The following is a 15,024-nucleotide window of genomic DNA, read 5'->3' as shown; positions in this document are numbered from 1 at the left end:
ATAAACATATTTCTTATCATGTGAGGTCTCCATGACATGTAGAGGCCCCTTTGATATGGTGTAGACATCACAATCACGGGGAAACAGGCACCAAAAGAGTAGGTGAGAGGCCAGAGGTCACCAGCAAGGTTAAGGATGAAATCAGGTTTAAAAGTGAAAGTTTCCACTCTGTTAGTTTCCACAAGCTCCCCCTGAAACTCCAGAACATCCTGTAAGACCTTGTTGTGTCTACCTTCAAAGTGAGTTTCTATCATTAGCAAGTGTGGAAACTCTCTGAGTAACATCACAGGATTCAATTGTGCAGTTTTGATTGTTTGGGTCTAGAAACGTAGGTATTGCTTCCAGTGTCAGGAAATACGTTCACTGTTCCCCTCAAGTTAACTCTGTGCTGTGCTATGCTCAATCATGTCTGACTCTTTGCCACCCCATGAACTGTGGCCTGCCAGGCTCCTCTGTCCATGGGGATTCTCCAGGCCAGAATACTGGAGTGGGTTGCCATGCCCTCCTCCAGGAGATCTTCCCGACCCAGGGATCGAACCCAGGACCCCTGCATTGCAGGAGGATGCTTTACCTTCTGAGCCACCAGGGAAGCCCTGGTGGGGCCAACCATTAAACCTTCAGTGAGTTCCTCATTCACTGCTGACGTCACTCCTGCAGGAGCCCCAGGTAGGAAGTATTGACAGGACTCTGTACCCTAAGACTTCACGTCCTCTGAGTGATCAGCATTTATGGACATTAGGGTCCCTGCCTCAGCTGATGTCCAGGACATCCCTTCATCCACACAAGGGAGCCTGGGGTGGGCAGTAAGGATGTCATTTGAACAGAGAACCAAGCTTGCAGCATTTACGGCAATGCTTTAGCAACAAAGTTAGAGCATTTGTGTGGCTATTCCCACATGTATGGATTTCCCGATCGTAAAGAATGAGCCTGCAATGTAGGAGACCTGGGTTCGATTGCTGGGTTGGGAAGATTCCCTGGAGAAGCGAATGACAATCCCCTCTCGTATTCTTACCTGAAGAATTTCACGGATGGATGTGCCTGGTGTGCTACAGTCCATAGGGTCACAAAGAGTCAGACACAACTGAACAACTAACACTTTCACTTTCCCACGTGTCAGGAAGGGAAGGCAGGCTGTGCACGTGGCTTCCATGGGGGAGACACATCCTCGCCCATAGATGGTGCACAAAGCTGTCCTCAGGACAGGGCTGATCCAGCAGCTCACCAGAGCCAGGGACCAGGACATCCCGCCCTGAGCTGGCCACAGAACAAACTGTGCCGCCTTGGGAAACTTGCCACAGGAGCTCCAGGCAGCAAACCTCAGAGCGAGCACCTAGGACTATTGTGTTCAGGCCTCTCAAAGTAAAGATCGGTTTGGGGCAAAAGGAAGTTTTGAACTTAACAGGATTTTCCTGAACATACAAAACTGGAACAACCTGACAGGCTGGGAGCAACTAACCAGCCGCATACAATCCTTCCGGCAGCAAGCTGGGTGCACGGGGCCAGTTCGTCTGGGCCTGCAGAGGTGCCGACTTTAAATCTGCAGGTGAAACGCCAGCCCCCAACAGTGACCACGAGGCTGGAACGAGAGGAGGGGGCGGGGGATGGATTAAAGCCAGCGCACCAATACCCCAATGTGCACCTTCCGAGCTCTGACACTTTGATGGGAAGAATCTGCTACAGGACTTGGAAGTTCCAAGGCTCACACTGCAGGGTACGGGGAAAGAGCAAGGAGGTCAAAGTGAATAATTACCTGTTATTGATGTATTACATTTAAAGACCCTGGCTAGGGATTAAAGACACTCTCAAGGCCGTTAACAGGCTGCAGTAAACAAGTCAAGTTTCAGACGGGAGGAGGAGGAAAGAATTTCTCAAGGATTTCCTCCGCCCTCCTGGAACCCTTGTAGGCAAGGCCAAGTGTGTGCATGTGTGCATTGCACAGAGGGGCATGTTTCCACCAGGAAAAAACCCACCACAGACGAGGGACCTCTGTCTTCATCCCCAAGTGACGGGGGAGCTCTGTCTTCATCCCCAAGTCAAGTCCCGTTGTCTTGTTAATGGTTAGATGCCTGGCACCTCAGATGGGTGGGCAGTCAGTAGGTGCACAGTGAACTTGGCTACTCGGTTGGTGGGTTGGCTGGTTGAATTCAGTTTCTCTCTTCTTTGTTTTCAGTAAAAAAAAAAAAAAAAAAAGACTGTCACTGAAGTTACCGGTAGCCCACCAGACCCAGAGCCACTTTCCAGGGACCAGCCTGGAGATGGGAGCGTTTCTCCCTGGCCACGTCCCCTGGGTGCCTCCTGGGGGGCGCACTTGACGATACCCTGTCTCTTTTTCTGTTTCCCCTTCTGTAGTAGCGGGTCTTCTGATCTCTCAGCTGAGGACTATTATTCTAATGAAAAACACTTCCAGGAAATCAGTCCAAGACAGACTTAATTTGATGTGGAAAAGAATTTCCAACGTACATTACGTCCATCGGAAATTAAGATCAGTCTTAGCTTTCAAGTACCCAGATCTGAAGATGCCACAGAGCTTTGAAGGAAACGGGGAGGAGTGCTTTTCTGTGTGTGTGCGTTTTTTTTTTTTTTAGGGGAGAAAAATGAAGAAGAAAAAGGAGAGCCCGGGGTGGAAAAGAGTCATGATCAACATAATTACAACCTGCGGATGCCAGTGCCTGTCCCGCAATGAAGTCAAGTGGGCCACATGGGCCTCCTGGGAGCTGCCGGACAGTCTAGCCTACCCAGGAAGCATCCACCTGGCCCCAGGAGGTCAGCTTTCCCTATCCACGCTGCTCAGGAACCCTTAGCCTGTTGGGCTCCTCCACACACTCAGAACCAAGAGTCAAGACCTCCCCACCACCTCCACCCCACTTTCCACGTCCAGCTTCCACATGCGTCCTGGGTCCTCCACACCATGTCCTGCAGCCAGGCCCTCTAAAGTGTGTCACCAGGGAACACTCACCCAGCCCACAGCCAGCCTCTCTGCCCCCTCTGCAAAGAAGGGATGCTGCGGCTGCTGCTAAGGTGCTTCAGTAGTGTCCAACTCTGTGCGACCCCATAGACAGCAGCCCACCAGGCTCCCCCATCCCTGGGATTCTCCAGGCAAGAACGCTGGAGTGGGTTGTCATTTCCTTCTCCAATGCGTGAAAGTGAAAAGTGAAAGTGAAGTCGCTCAGTCATGTCCAATTCTTAGCGACCCCATGGACTGCAGCCTACCAGGCTCCTCCATCCATGGGATTGTCCAGGCAAGAGTACTGGAGTGGGGTGCCATTGCCTTCTCTGAAAAGAAGGGATAAACTCCCACATTTGTAGAGTGAAAAGGGACTTACCAATTTGGCACCTGAGTCCCAGGGAAATAAAAAGTTCTCTCAAGTATTATTAATAAGATGTCTCTCACAGCTCAGCATTGAGACCCACCTCCAGATCCTCCTTGGGGCTGGACTTGGAAGCTGCGGTGCCACCAGGCCTGACTCCTACCCCGGAATCGCCCCCTCACAGGTGTGCAGAAGCATACTAGGAACCATAACGGTAAATGTCATCCCTCCATTTACGTATCCTTTTATTCTGGTGAAATATTTCTATAATTAGCTGTTTCAACCATTAATTACATTCACAGTACTGTGCAACCATCAGCACAATGAGTATCCAAAATTTTCATCACCCCAGACAGAAACTCTGTCCCCCCTTCAGGACAACTCCCCTCTCTCCTCTCCCCGCAGCCCCTGGAAACCTCTGTCTTACTTTCTGTCTCTATGAATTTGCCTCTTCTGAATATTTCCTATTTGTTATTTTGATTCTGGTTCATTTCACTGAGCATAAAGTTGTTAAGGTTTATCTGTCTGTGTTTTCATTCTATGTACTGTGGAATTTTGTTCCATCATATATGTGCGTGCTCAGTCGTGTCTGACTCTTTGTGACCCCATGGACTGTAGCCCATCAGGCTCCTCTGCCCATGAGATTCTCCAAGAAAGAATACTGGAGTGGGTTGCCACTTCCTTCTCCATGGGGTCTTCCCAACCCAGGGATCGAACCCTCATCTCCTGAATTGCAGGTGGGTTCTTTGCCACTGAGCTGCCTGGGAAGCCCCTCTATTGCATATGTGTACTGTATTTTGTTTATCCATCCATCCATCAGTGGGCATCTGGGCTTCTTGCGCCTCCTGGCTGCTGTGAACGTGCCTGTTGGAGCCCCTGCTTCAGTTCCTTCGGGTAAATACCTAGGGGTGGGGGGTTGCCAGGTCACCCCTTCACTTACATTTGGTGAACGAATGAGTGAGGGTTTCCAGCAGCCTCGTGGATTTGGGCACAGACCCCAGGACGTAGCACAGCTGGGGAACTCTGTCCAGCCGACGCCACGTGCAACGGCTGCCCTGGGGCCAAGGGGTGGGGACCCTCCTGGAACCCCATCGTCTCCATCTTCTCAGTGCACTCACTCCCAGCCTGACAAGCTACCAGGAACAGGACAAGGTACGACTGGTTCCCATACTCTCCTGGTCCCTGACACCCAGGATGGGTCACCCAGAGAGGCAAACTCCCTCCACAGCCCGCCAAGAAAGTGGCCCTAACACCACCCTTTCTCAGTCACTCCAGAAAGATCTCAAGGTAAGGGATTTGTGCTTCTCAGGGAAAATCCACTCGAATACATTAGACCAACCTTCAGTGTTTGATCTTGAACACCTCTGACCCCCTCATGATCAAAACAGACACAGTTCCTGGAGGTGGAACATGGGAACACAGGGGGCTGACATCAATCTCAGACAGAGACTGATAGACACCCCTGGGGTGGGGGTGGGGGCAGGTCTCCAGGGTAATGTCAGCCTTGAGAGAAAGATGCCAGAGTCACTGGCATACAGGATGAGGTGGCCCAGCCTGGGCGAAAAGACCAAGAGCTGAATTCTGAGGAATTCTGACATTTAAGAGATGAGTCAGCAGAGAGTTAGAAGGACAGCAAAATATCACAGAGGTCAAGAGAAGCAGTCCAAGTTGCTGACCACCAGCACCCAGTCCGCCCAAGTCCTGGGCACATGAAGGGTCCCCCCTGGATCTGACAGCTCCTGGGACCATGAGGTCTCACACATCTCAGGGAGCAGTGATCGTGTGTGAACTGGATGGGGCATGCTTGGCACATTTGGAACAGAGGCCATATACACAGGAGACACTTGGATGCTTACTGCATAAGTAAATGCAGAAATAAACACTTGGCAAAAAGCAATTAGAACCATCTACCACTGCTGAGTACGTGACCCGCTGTGCTGAGATTGGAAGATGAGTATGTTCACAGCTGCTAAGCAGTTACAGGAGAGCTTTGAATTGTTTAAACTGGAGAAACACTCTTTACTGATATAACTGTGAAGCAGTCCATGATTGTAATAAATGCAATAAATCCATCGTTAAATGCACTACTACAAGGTGATTAGAAGATACCAGACTTTGAAAATCTGATGATCTGAAACACTAGAACTTGCTCTCACTCAAGCAGAGATTAATTTTTCTCACCTAAAAGCTAAAGGCGATACCAAGAGTCTGAAAACTTTTATTGTTGTTTGACAGTTGTGTCTGACTCTTTGCAGACCCATAGACTGCAGCACACTTGGCTTCCTGGTCCTTCTCTATCTCCCAGAGTTTGCTCAGATTCAGTCTCTTGAGTTGGTGGATGCTATCCAACCGTCTCATCCTCTGCCTCCTGCTTCTCCCTTTGTCCTCGATCTTTCCCAGCATCAGGGTCTTTTCCAATGGCGTAATCTTTCGTTAGCAAACATAAAAGATGATGGTTATGCAGAGGTCTCTTGGAGAACCACACAAGCCAAGGGCCAGTTCACCACAGGCTAGTAAACCCAGAGCCCGTCCTCATCCCATTGTCGTGGATAACCAGGAGCTGCCATGGACCCTGCTATTGCCCTGGAGGTGGGGAGAAATTAAACAAAATCGTCTGCATAACAGGACACAAATCCTCATGTGTGGTGCCCTGCTTTAATTCAGAGTGGCCCTCACTGATAACCGGGGCCTCACTGGGAACCCTGAAACTTGGGCAGACAGACCCACTGTGGGATTCAATACCCCTGTCATTTCAAAAAAGGTGTGGGCACAGGTAACACAAACTGTTTGCCCTCCAAACTGCACTGGGCACACTCTGCCCATCTGACCCGTACAACCTCCCACAGCTGGGTGTTAGCTTAGCGGCACACAGCAAAAGGAAATACTCCCAACAGTGAAGTGGCTCGGTCATCAGCAGCCTTTCTAAGGGTCTCTGCACAGAAGATTTCCATTTCCTCCATGTGGTGGGACCACCATCCTTGTTCAAACTCCACCCACACCATCCTCACCCGTGCTGCTAAGACCAGACCTCCTCAGAGAGTCACTTGGCAAAGGTAAGGACTTGGACACTTGCCAGTAATGAAGTGTTTCCACCCAGGATTCTGGAGGGGATGCAAGGTTGTGACCCCCTCCTCTGGCCCCCTCTATGCCCAAGACTGTTGTCTGAGTCAAGAATGTGGCTTGGTGGCACCTGGTACCCACAGGCAACCCTGACTGATGGGACAGAATTGTCTCCTGCTGGATTTCTTTCTTGCCTGTGACCCGAAGATACCGTCATCAGACTCTTTATGGTCATGGATCTTAATCTCCCTTGTTTCAGAAATTGCACCCAAGGCTGCAAGAAGCTAACTGCACAGCGTCCTGTTTTATGTGGCATCTTCCACTGATGTCTGTAAAATTCAAATCCAAAATTTAGCTTCCATCTTCAAGATCATCAAGCATTTTCATCTGAGTCTTTTTTTTTCACTTAGTGCTTTTAAGAAAGAAAAATTTGTAAGTGTGCTTGTGTACAGGGCAAGGGATTTGAATGATGTTTCTGGTGATTATCCCACTTAATCAGCAACCCCAAACGTCACCCCGAGCACCTCATGCATTGCTAAGCCATGTGTTTGCAATCGGCAGCTGCTCTATGAGCCCAGCCAGCGCATGTGTTTGGCTTTTGAATTCAATTTCAGGAACCTTGAGAAGGCGCAGCAGAGCCCAGCAGGAATGTGAAGGGTGTTTGCTTAATTCAGGTTCCATGGAAGCCAGACAGTGTCCACCACATCCACTCCAGGATGCCCACTCACACATGTGCAGCTGTCACACTTGATTCTGGGCCTCCAAGACACGTGTGTGTAAGGGGCAGGGGACGAGAAGGTCCATAGCCTGTTTGACCGAAGACCTGTTGGGCAGCGTGAAGCACCTGGACATCTGCGGTGAACGCCGGAGAGCCCTGCCGGGCTGCGGGTTCTAATCAGCCAGAGTCTGATCAAGTGCTCACTGTTGGGCTGTCTCTCACATCCTCCGACATCTGGAGGGAAAGGCGGAGGGAGTATGTTCCACCGGTCCCAAGCGCCAGATACGTGCCATCGCCCTGCAGTAGTGTCCAGATGCCGGCCATCCCCTACATTCCTCCAAGCGAGTCTTTCCCCAAAGCCTTCTTGCAAGTCAGATGAAGAAGTGTAATTAGGGCTTCCTCACCCAGGCACTTTCGGCCACCACAACCCTTTAGGAGAGGCCGGGTACAAATAAGGAAGTGTTTTATTGTGAGACTCAGGAATTTTCTAATTATAACTGTTTTTAAATGGACTTTATTACACAGATGTGAATGTAGGAGTGTTTACCTGAGGTGTGTGAGTGTGTGTGCATGTGTGTGTGTGTGTGTACATGTATGTGTTGGCAAGAGCCTGGATTTCAAAACAAGGCTCCCAGTCATCATGAATCTCAAAAGCTTTCCAGAAATACAGATCCCTGTTCCCAAACTGGATCCATGGAACCAAAATCTCCAGTTCTGGAACCAGGAATTGGCATTTCTAAAATGCAGTCAGTGGGTTCTGCCATCAGAGCACAGAGTGGCACCTGGGGACAGGACGCAGGGACTAAACGATGGCAGTGCTGTCGCTGACTCTAATGCCGACGGTTAACGCTCCCTGAACTCTGGCCAGGCGCCAGGCACGGTCCTCAGCACCTGACAGACGCCTGTTCACCTGAGCCCCACATCACGGAGGTATTACACTACAGCATTTCCACTTAAAAACTGAGGGAATGGGAACGCAAACACAAAACTGGCCAAGTTGAGCCTCAGAGATCGTGGTCTGAAGAGCTGGTTCACGTTAAACTACGAGCTCCAGGCAGACATCAGTCCCCACGCCCCACTGGTCTCCAGTTGATTGGGACTGAATCGGGAGATTAATCTCTCCACTGATCTGAACCCGCCTATTTGTTTTGCAGATAAGGAAGTTTTGAATTAGAGAGAGTGAGTAAGCGACTCTTCTGGGAACACCCAGATGAGAACTTAGATTTCCTAGTTTGATCAGGGCTCTTATGAAAGCACCAAACTTCTGGTCTCATGACTGTGCTCCCTCCATGATATAAACACTAACAAGTCCCCCTGCCCTACAGAGATAGACAGACTTAATGGTGCTCAGTGAATTTTCTGTAAGCTCTAGCCTTAAGGATCTCTGGAACTAAGACTCCTAGAACACCATAGTAAACCTTACAGCGTTCTGGGGTTGGCTGGCTGGTCTGTCTGTTTGTTTAGGGATCCAGATAACAAATATCTCCAGATTCATCTTAGAAGCCTGTTTGCTCAATCCCAGTTCCATGAACATTTGCTTAGGGGATAAAATAGGAAAAGGGTTGCCTCGTGGCCTTTGGAAACAGCAGACACATCTTATCAGTTTCCCCAAGGGTCCCACCTCCCTCACTTGTTGCTAAATTTCCAGTAAAATGGCCATCAGCTGCAGAACCTTCTTTTGCCAAGAGACCCACCAAAACTAGCTGCCTCAAGGGTCACTCAGCAAATGGGTCAGAGTGACATGGCCAAAGGAATTATTTGCTGCCTTCAAGCTCCAAGAAAGCCCACTGGACTTTGTGTTTTTTTCTTAGCGGAGGCAGTGTGAGATGCAAAACTTACCTTCTGACAAGTTTTGGAGCTCCGGGCCCCTTAAGATGTCCACAGAGTTTCTGTGAGATCAACATCCACCCTCTGCCACACACAGGTCTTATCGAGTCTGGGTTGTTTCTCTCCAGCTCTGTCCCTAGAGTCCGGTCAGCATGAGGTCATCAGTTACCATGATGTTCTAGGCCAGCGCACTATCCTGCTTGGTGCAGAGACCAGCAGGAGCCCTGTGGATCACAAGCCCCATGGATCATACAGTGGCGGAGGGACAGATGGTCAGTTCGGCAGAGGTATGTCACCAGCCCTGCTGGGAAACAAATTGCTTCTCGTGGTCCTTAGCAGCAGGTACAGAGGAAAAAGCGCCCACCAGCCTAATGACTGCATACCACCAGACACTGGAGGACACGGAGAACACGCACCTGGAGTAGCCACTGCACTGAACCACCATCTGACTGGGTCCACAGCGATCCACGGTTAGCTCCTCAAACCCACTCATCCTCTGCATGGGCAGAACAGGCAAGGTAAGGGGAAAAATGGCAGGCACGGCTCTGACCTTCATATCCCTGGTAGTGGCCCCAAGCTCTGCAGTCCCAGGGACACCCAGAGGCTGTTCTGGAGTCTTCCACTTGGCCTTTCCCACTCAAAAGCCTGTGGGTCACTCCATGTGTCAGAGGAGCAACGTGGGAATTCTGCCAAGTGTGTCCATCCAGGCGATGGAGTCAAGAACTAGACATACACGTGGGACAGACTCAGAGGCACACCTGGCTGGCTGCGGGAGGACTGACCCCAACACCCGCCCCCCCGGCTGATGGACTGTGGTGGCACGTGAGTCCCAGCTAGACTTGCATGCCCACCCCACCCCGTCGAGGTCTCATCTCCCCCTCCCCCAGGGCACTATCTCCCTGGGAAATGACCAAGAGGGAGACTGGCAGGGGAGGGAGGCACGCAGTCACAGCCTTGCTTCACAGTTGCCTCACTGCAGACCTTCTCTCAGTGACCGAGTGGTGGTCACGCCCCAACACTCTGGCTCCTCTCCAGACACCCCCACCATCAGTGAGCACCCCCTCACACCAGGCCTGATGTAGCCCTGCAATCCCCAAGGTGCCGCTATTTGGTGAATTTTGGTCCTTAGCCTCCAGAGAGGAACAGGCTGCCCGGACTCCTCTCCCCTTGTGTGAGTGTCTGGATATAAATCTGTTGACACCTTAGAAAGAGGCCGCGGGAGTCGGGTGTTATAAACCCCTTGGTCTCATTTCCTGGGGCTGCTGGAATGAACGACCACAAATCAGGGGCTTAAAACAACTGAGATGTACTCTCTCCCAGCCTTGGAGGCCCCAAGTTAGAAATCAGAGGGTGGCCAGGGCGGTGCCCACTCTGAAGGCTCCAGGGGGGACCCTTCCTGCCCCTTCCAGGTGGTCCTCGGCTCGTGTGGCATCCATCTGCACCTCGGTCGGCCAGGCGGCCTCCTCCACACGCATCTCTACGTCCTCTCCTGCTCTGACAGGACATGGTGTCTGGACTCCAGGCTCACCCTGCGCCCATGTGAGCTTAGCTCACGTCTGCACTGACCCTGATTGCGAATAAGGTCACACCTGCCAGTCTGCGAGCAGATGAATGTAGGCAGCAGGGGCGGGGAACACGGCCGGTCGCAATGTGTCTCGGCCCCTGCCTCACCCAGCGGCTCCCTCGAGACCCCTGCCGTCTTGGCCCCCTCCCCTCCTGAGATTCTGCGGCATTTCAGTCCTGCTGGGAGGGCAACTGGGTGGGCCAATTTCCTGGCTGTAGCCCCACGGTCCCCATGGTGTGGGCACCTTCACCCACCTTGATCCTGAGAGGACCCTGGTCTCTGACCCTCCTCAAACCCCCAGTCGTTGCAATAGTCCCCGGTCTGGTCCACAGGGATTTTATAAGATCTCCAGTCAGGACCCTACTTTTTCCCCTACAGAATACAGGGCGCTGAGTCCACATGTGTGGAGTCTGGCCCTACACAACATAAGCACTGCTGGGCCCAGCTCCCCTCATCCTGGCCCCAGGCTTACATAGGGCATCTCTTCTGGGTCATCCCTGCAGCGCTCCAGGCAGTGCATTTCTGGGGAGGGACCACACGTCACATGGCCCAGCCTTCGTCACCTGGGCTCCCAGCCACTCAAGTTACAGTGACCCCAAAAGACACAGCCCCCTTACTTCTCCTGCTCCCTCATTGGAGTATTTCTCAGGGTAGGGTGACCCCTGGGGGGTGGGACCCAAACCTTCCCAACCCGCAGCCCCAGACCTTCCTCCTCTCTCCAGCTAGTCCCACAAACCTGCATGTCCCCTGCATAGCCAGGGCCCCACCTTCCTGCCTCATCCAGCTTCCACAACCCCCATCCCATTTGTAGGGGCTCAAACTCAAACACACACACAAATACACGAAGTGTCCCTGAGAACAAGCTCACTTGCTACTTTCAAGTTTTCACCCAGGATAAAAGCAAAGCCGCTTACCCGAAGCTGAGGCTTGACAGTTTTCTTGACAAGCTCAGTTAAGAAAAGACAGTCTTCCTTTGCTCCATGTCAGTTAGTTTTCCAGTTGTGCAATAAAGGCCATATTTTTCATTCATGCCTCCTAGAGGAAATAAGTCCACTTTTTTTTTTAAACCCTGGATGCTCACAGAACCAGGGATTTTCCATTGTGGAGCTGCCTCCAAATTGTCTTTCTAAAACAGTGCCCTGCCCTCCAGGGATGGCTCGGCCTCTGCACAGGCTGAGCTGAGGCTCCATCTCAGGTCCTCTCGATGCCATGATGGAGAGTTAGCAACCTGCAGGAGCTAAGTCATGCTAAGTCATTTCAGTCATGTCCAAGTCTTTGCTACCCCCATGGATTGTAGCCCACCAGGCTCCTCTGTCCATGGGATTCTCCAGGCGAGAACACTGGAGTGGGTTGCCATGCACACCTCTGGGGGATCTTCCCAACCCAGGGATCGAACCTGAGGCTCTTACGTCTCCTGCATTGGCAGGCAGGTGCTTTACCACTTGTGCCACCTGGGAGTGGAAACTACTGCTGACCCCAATAGGCTGAGTATCAGATGCTGCTGCTCAGTCACTAAATCACGTCTGACTCTTTGTGACCCCATGACCTGCAGCACTCCAGGATTCCCTGTCCTTCACCATCTCCTGGTGTTTGCTCAAACTCCTGTCCACTGAGTATCAGACATTAATATATAAAGTTATGACATTATATGAAATACAATCATCAGAAGTAACTTTTCCTGTCACCTTGTGGGCTATAGAGAATCCTGGGATCCTAAGCTTATAAAACAGATCATTCACAATCCGCAGCAGGTGCCCTTCTCTCCATGGCCATGAGTCCCTCTCTTCCTCCCCCTCCCCATCTCCCGACAGTCCCACCCTGGTGGCTGTTTTCCTTCATGTGCTTTGCTTGGGGTATTAATATCCCTGTGTTGAGAAGCTCATTAGCCTGTTCCTGGAAAACTATATATAAAGTCGAGGAAGCTAATCAAATGCCCTGGAAAGGACACAAAGCGCCAGCCCATGTGTGCTTCCCCACAGCTGCTGAAAGCTCTCCTGCTGCTTCCGGCGGGTGCCACAGAGAGAGGGACAAGCAGAGGCTCTCACCTCCCCATCTCCGCCCTGGAAGCAGGGCCTGACCCGCCCTCGCTTCTTCCAGCTCAGCTTCCAGCAAAGGCACCCCCCTGATGCCAGGCATCTCTGATCACTCTGGCAGGAGGCCACCTGCATGGGCAGGACCACAGCCCTGAGGAAGCCAGGCGTGGGGGTAGGGAGTCAGGGGACGCTGTATCAGAGGATGTGTTCCCCTCCCTGTGCCTGGGTCATCCCACATCTAACAGTGAAGGGTTAGATCTAGCGATCTCCATACATGCACTTCCAAATCCAACAATCTGACCCACTGGGGCAACACCAGCTGCTGGCTGACACACACTAGACCAGCACACTAGACCAGACTCTGGTCTAACCTTTTAACTCAAACTGCTGAAATACACATAGTTAAAATCTCAGTGATGTTGTATGGCAGGAACCAACACAATATTGTAATTATCCTTCAATTAAAAATTAATAGATTAAGAAAAAAATAATTCTCAGAGTCCAAAAAAGAAAAAGGTCTCGGTGATTTGCACACAAATCTGTAACATTTGCTCACATAGGGAGCCTGGGCTCACAGCCCTCCCACCCTAGCCCTCCTCCACCCTGCCCTCCACCCCCTCTGCCTAGCTTTCATCCACCTGGGAGCCAGCTCCTGGGCTCCTGGCAGCAATCACCTGACTAGAAACAAGGTCACCTCCAGGAGCTGATGTTGACCTGCAGTGGAGACCAGGGGTCCAGGAAATGAGGCTCCCCGCTCTGCTCCCCGTGCCCCCACCCCAGCCCCAGGGAGAAGGAAGATGCTTTCTCAGCCTCCCTGAACGTGGGTTCTCACCTCTTGTCCGAACTCTCCCGAGGAGCCTGTGAGCAGGTGGGGTCCCCGGGCTCCTCCCACCTGCACAGCTGAGAGGCTCTTTAGACTGAACTTGTGGGCTTTTTAAATTACAAAGCGAAAAGTGTCTCAAGTGACTGAAAAAGATCAGGGGACCTGTTAACCATGAGCATTTCTGGCACAAGGAGTCAATTCCTATCCACTGGGATGGCCGGGCTGAGATAGGACCCACCACGTAGGAATAAACAGCTCAGATGGATAAACGCCCACGAAGACCCTACCGTGTGCAAAGTGTGGGGGTCTCTGGAGTGTCTCCTCGGGCTGGACTGGCATTGACGTCCCTGCAGAGCTCCTCAGCAGGATAACTGGAGACAGAAAGGGAGACTGGTGCCTCCTCAGGACCCACGACTCCCCAGGGCATCAGTCCCCTTGCCTGACCTCTCAGCTCCTGCCTCACTCCTCACACCCTGACTGACCCCCTGATCCCTGCCTCATCCCCCACCCCTGTCTGACCCCCTAGCACCTTCCTGAATGACCCCCCACCCCCTGCATCACCTGCACCCCTCGACTGACCCCCAGCACCTGTCTGACGTCCCAGCCCGCCGCAGGCCACGCTGGTCAGAACCCCTCCCAGCGGGGAGGGGCCACAGCAGAATCTGCACACTGGTGGCCCCAGAAACTGTGGTTCTGAGGGGTGGGTGCCAGTTTACAGGGGGCCACATGTCTGAAACAGCAGCCTCCCTGTCTCATGACTGCCCGCTCCAGGGAGCCTCTCATGGGGCCCTGCTGTCCCCCAAACCTCTGGAGTCATTGCTTCCACCCTCTGCCACCTGTCCTCACATCCTCTCCCCACCCTCCTGGTGCAGACCAGCCTGTCCTGCGATCACCACGCCAGCTGGAACACCATCGGGCCTGCCCTCAGAGGTAAAAGTGCTCCCACCCCATGCAGGTGGGCCTTCAAGAACAGGACAGATTTTCACTGGACCTCGTCTGCAAATGCAGTCACCAAACAAAGTCCACAGCGCTGCCCTGCGTCCTCAGATCACAGCACTCTGATAAGTGTCAGACTCTGCTCAGAACACCTCTGAATGAGTGGAGGTCGGCACCGCACAGTAAAGTTTTATGAATTCAGCTGATTTGAAATGATCGTGAGAAGGAGTCTTTGAGAAATACAGCCTGGTAGAAACTTCCATGCAGGATCCTGCTTGAGTTTGGTCTTTTTATCTTTTAAAATAATAGATCCCATCCTTTCTCTTTGGGAGTGGGGCAGGCCTTGAGGATCTGGCTTCCCCAGCTTTGAGCTGGGGAGTTTCTCTCCCTTCTGCATGAGGATCGGTGTGTATTGGTCCCTGCCTGTTTCTCTCTGAAGGTTCCCACTGGTCCAGGCTGGGCCTGCCTCAGATGAGGCAGAGACAAGCCTGCAACATCCACCCCAGTGTCTTCGATGGCTGGTCACCAGGGAATGGTGGTGATTTTCACCTGCTGTTTTGAGTGTGGTTTGACTTTCAGTGCATCCATGACTTTCCTTCCACAACATTGTTAGAGAAAGATAAGTGTGAACCCATTGTTCTACTATTTTAAGAATACTGGAATGGATTGCCATTACCTTCTCCATGGGGATCTTCCCCACCCAAGGACTGGACCCAGGTCTCCTGCATTGCAGCCGGATTCTTTACCATCTGAGC

Source organism: Ovis canadensis, chromosome 23 (assembly GCF_042477335.2).
Source record: "Ovis canadensis isolate MfBH-ARS-UI-01 breed Bighorn chromosome 23, ARS-UI_OviCan_v2, whole genome shotgun sequence".
Classification (NCBI taxonomy): domain Eukaryota; kingdom Metazoa; phylum Chordata; class Mammalia; order Artiodactyla; family Bovidae; genus Ovis; species Ovis canadensis.
This window is presented reverse-complemented; position numbering follows the sequence as displayed.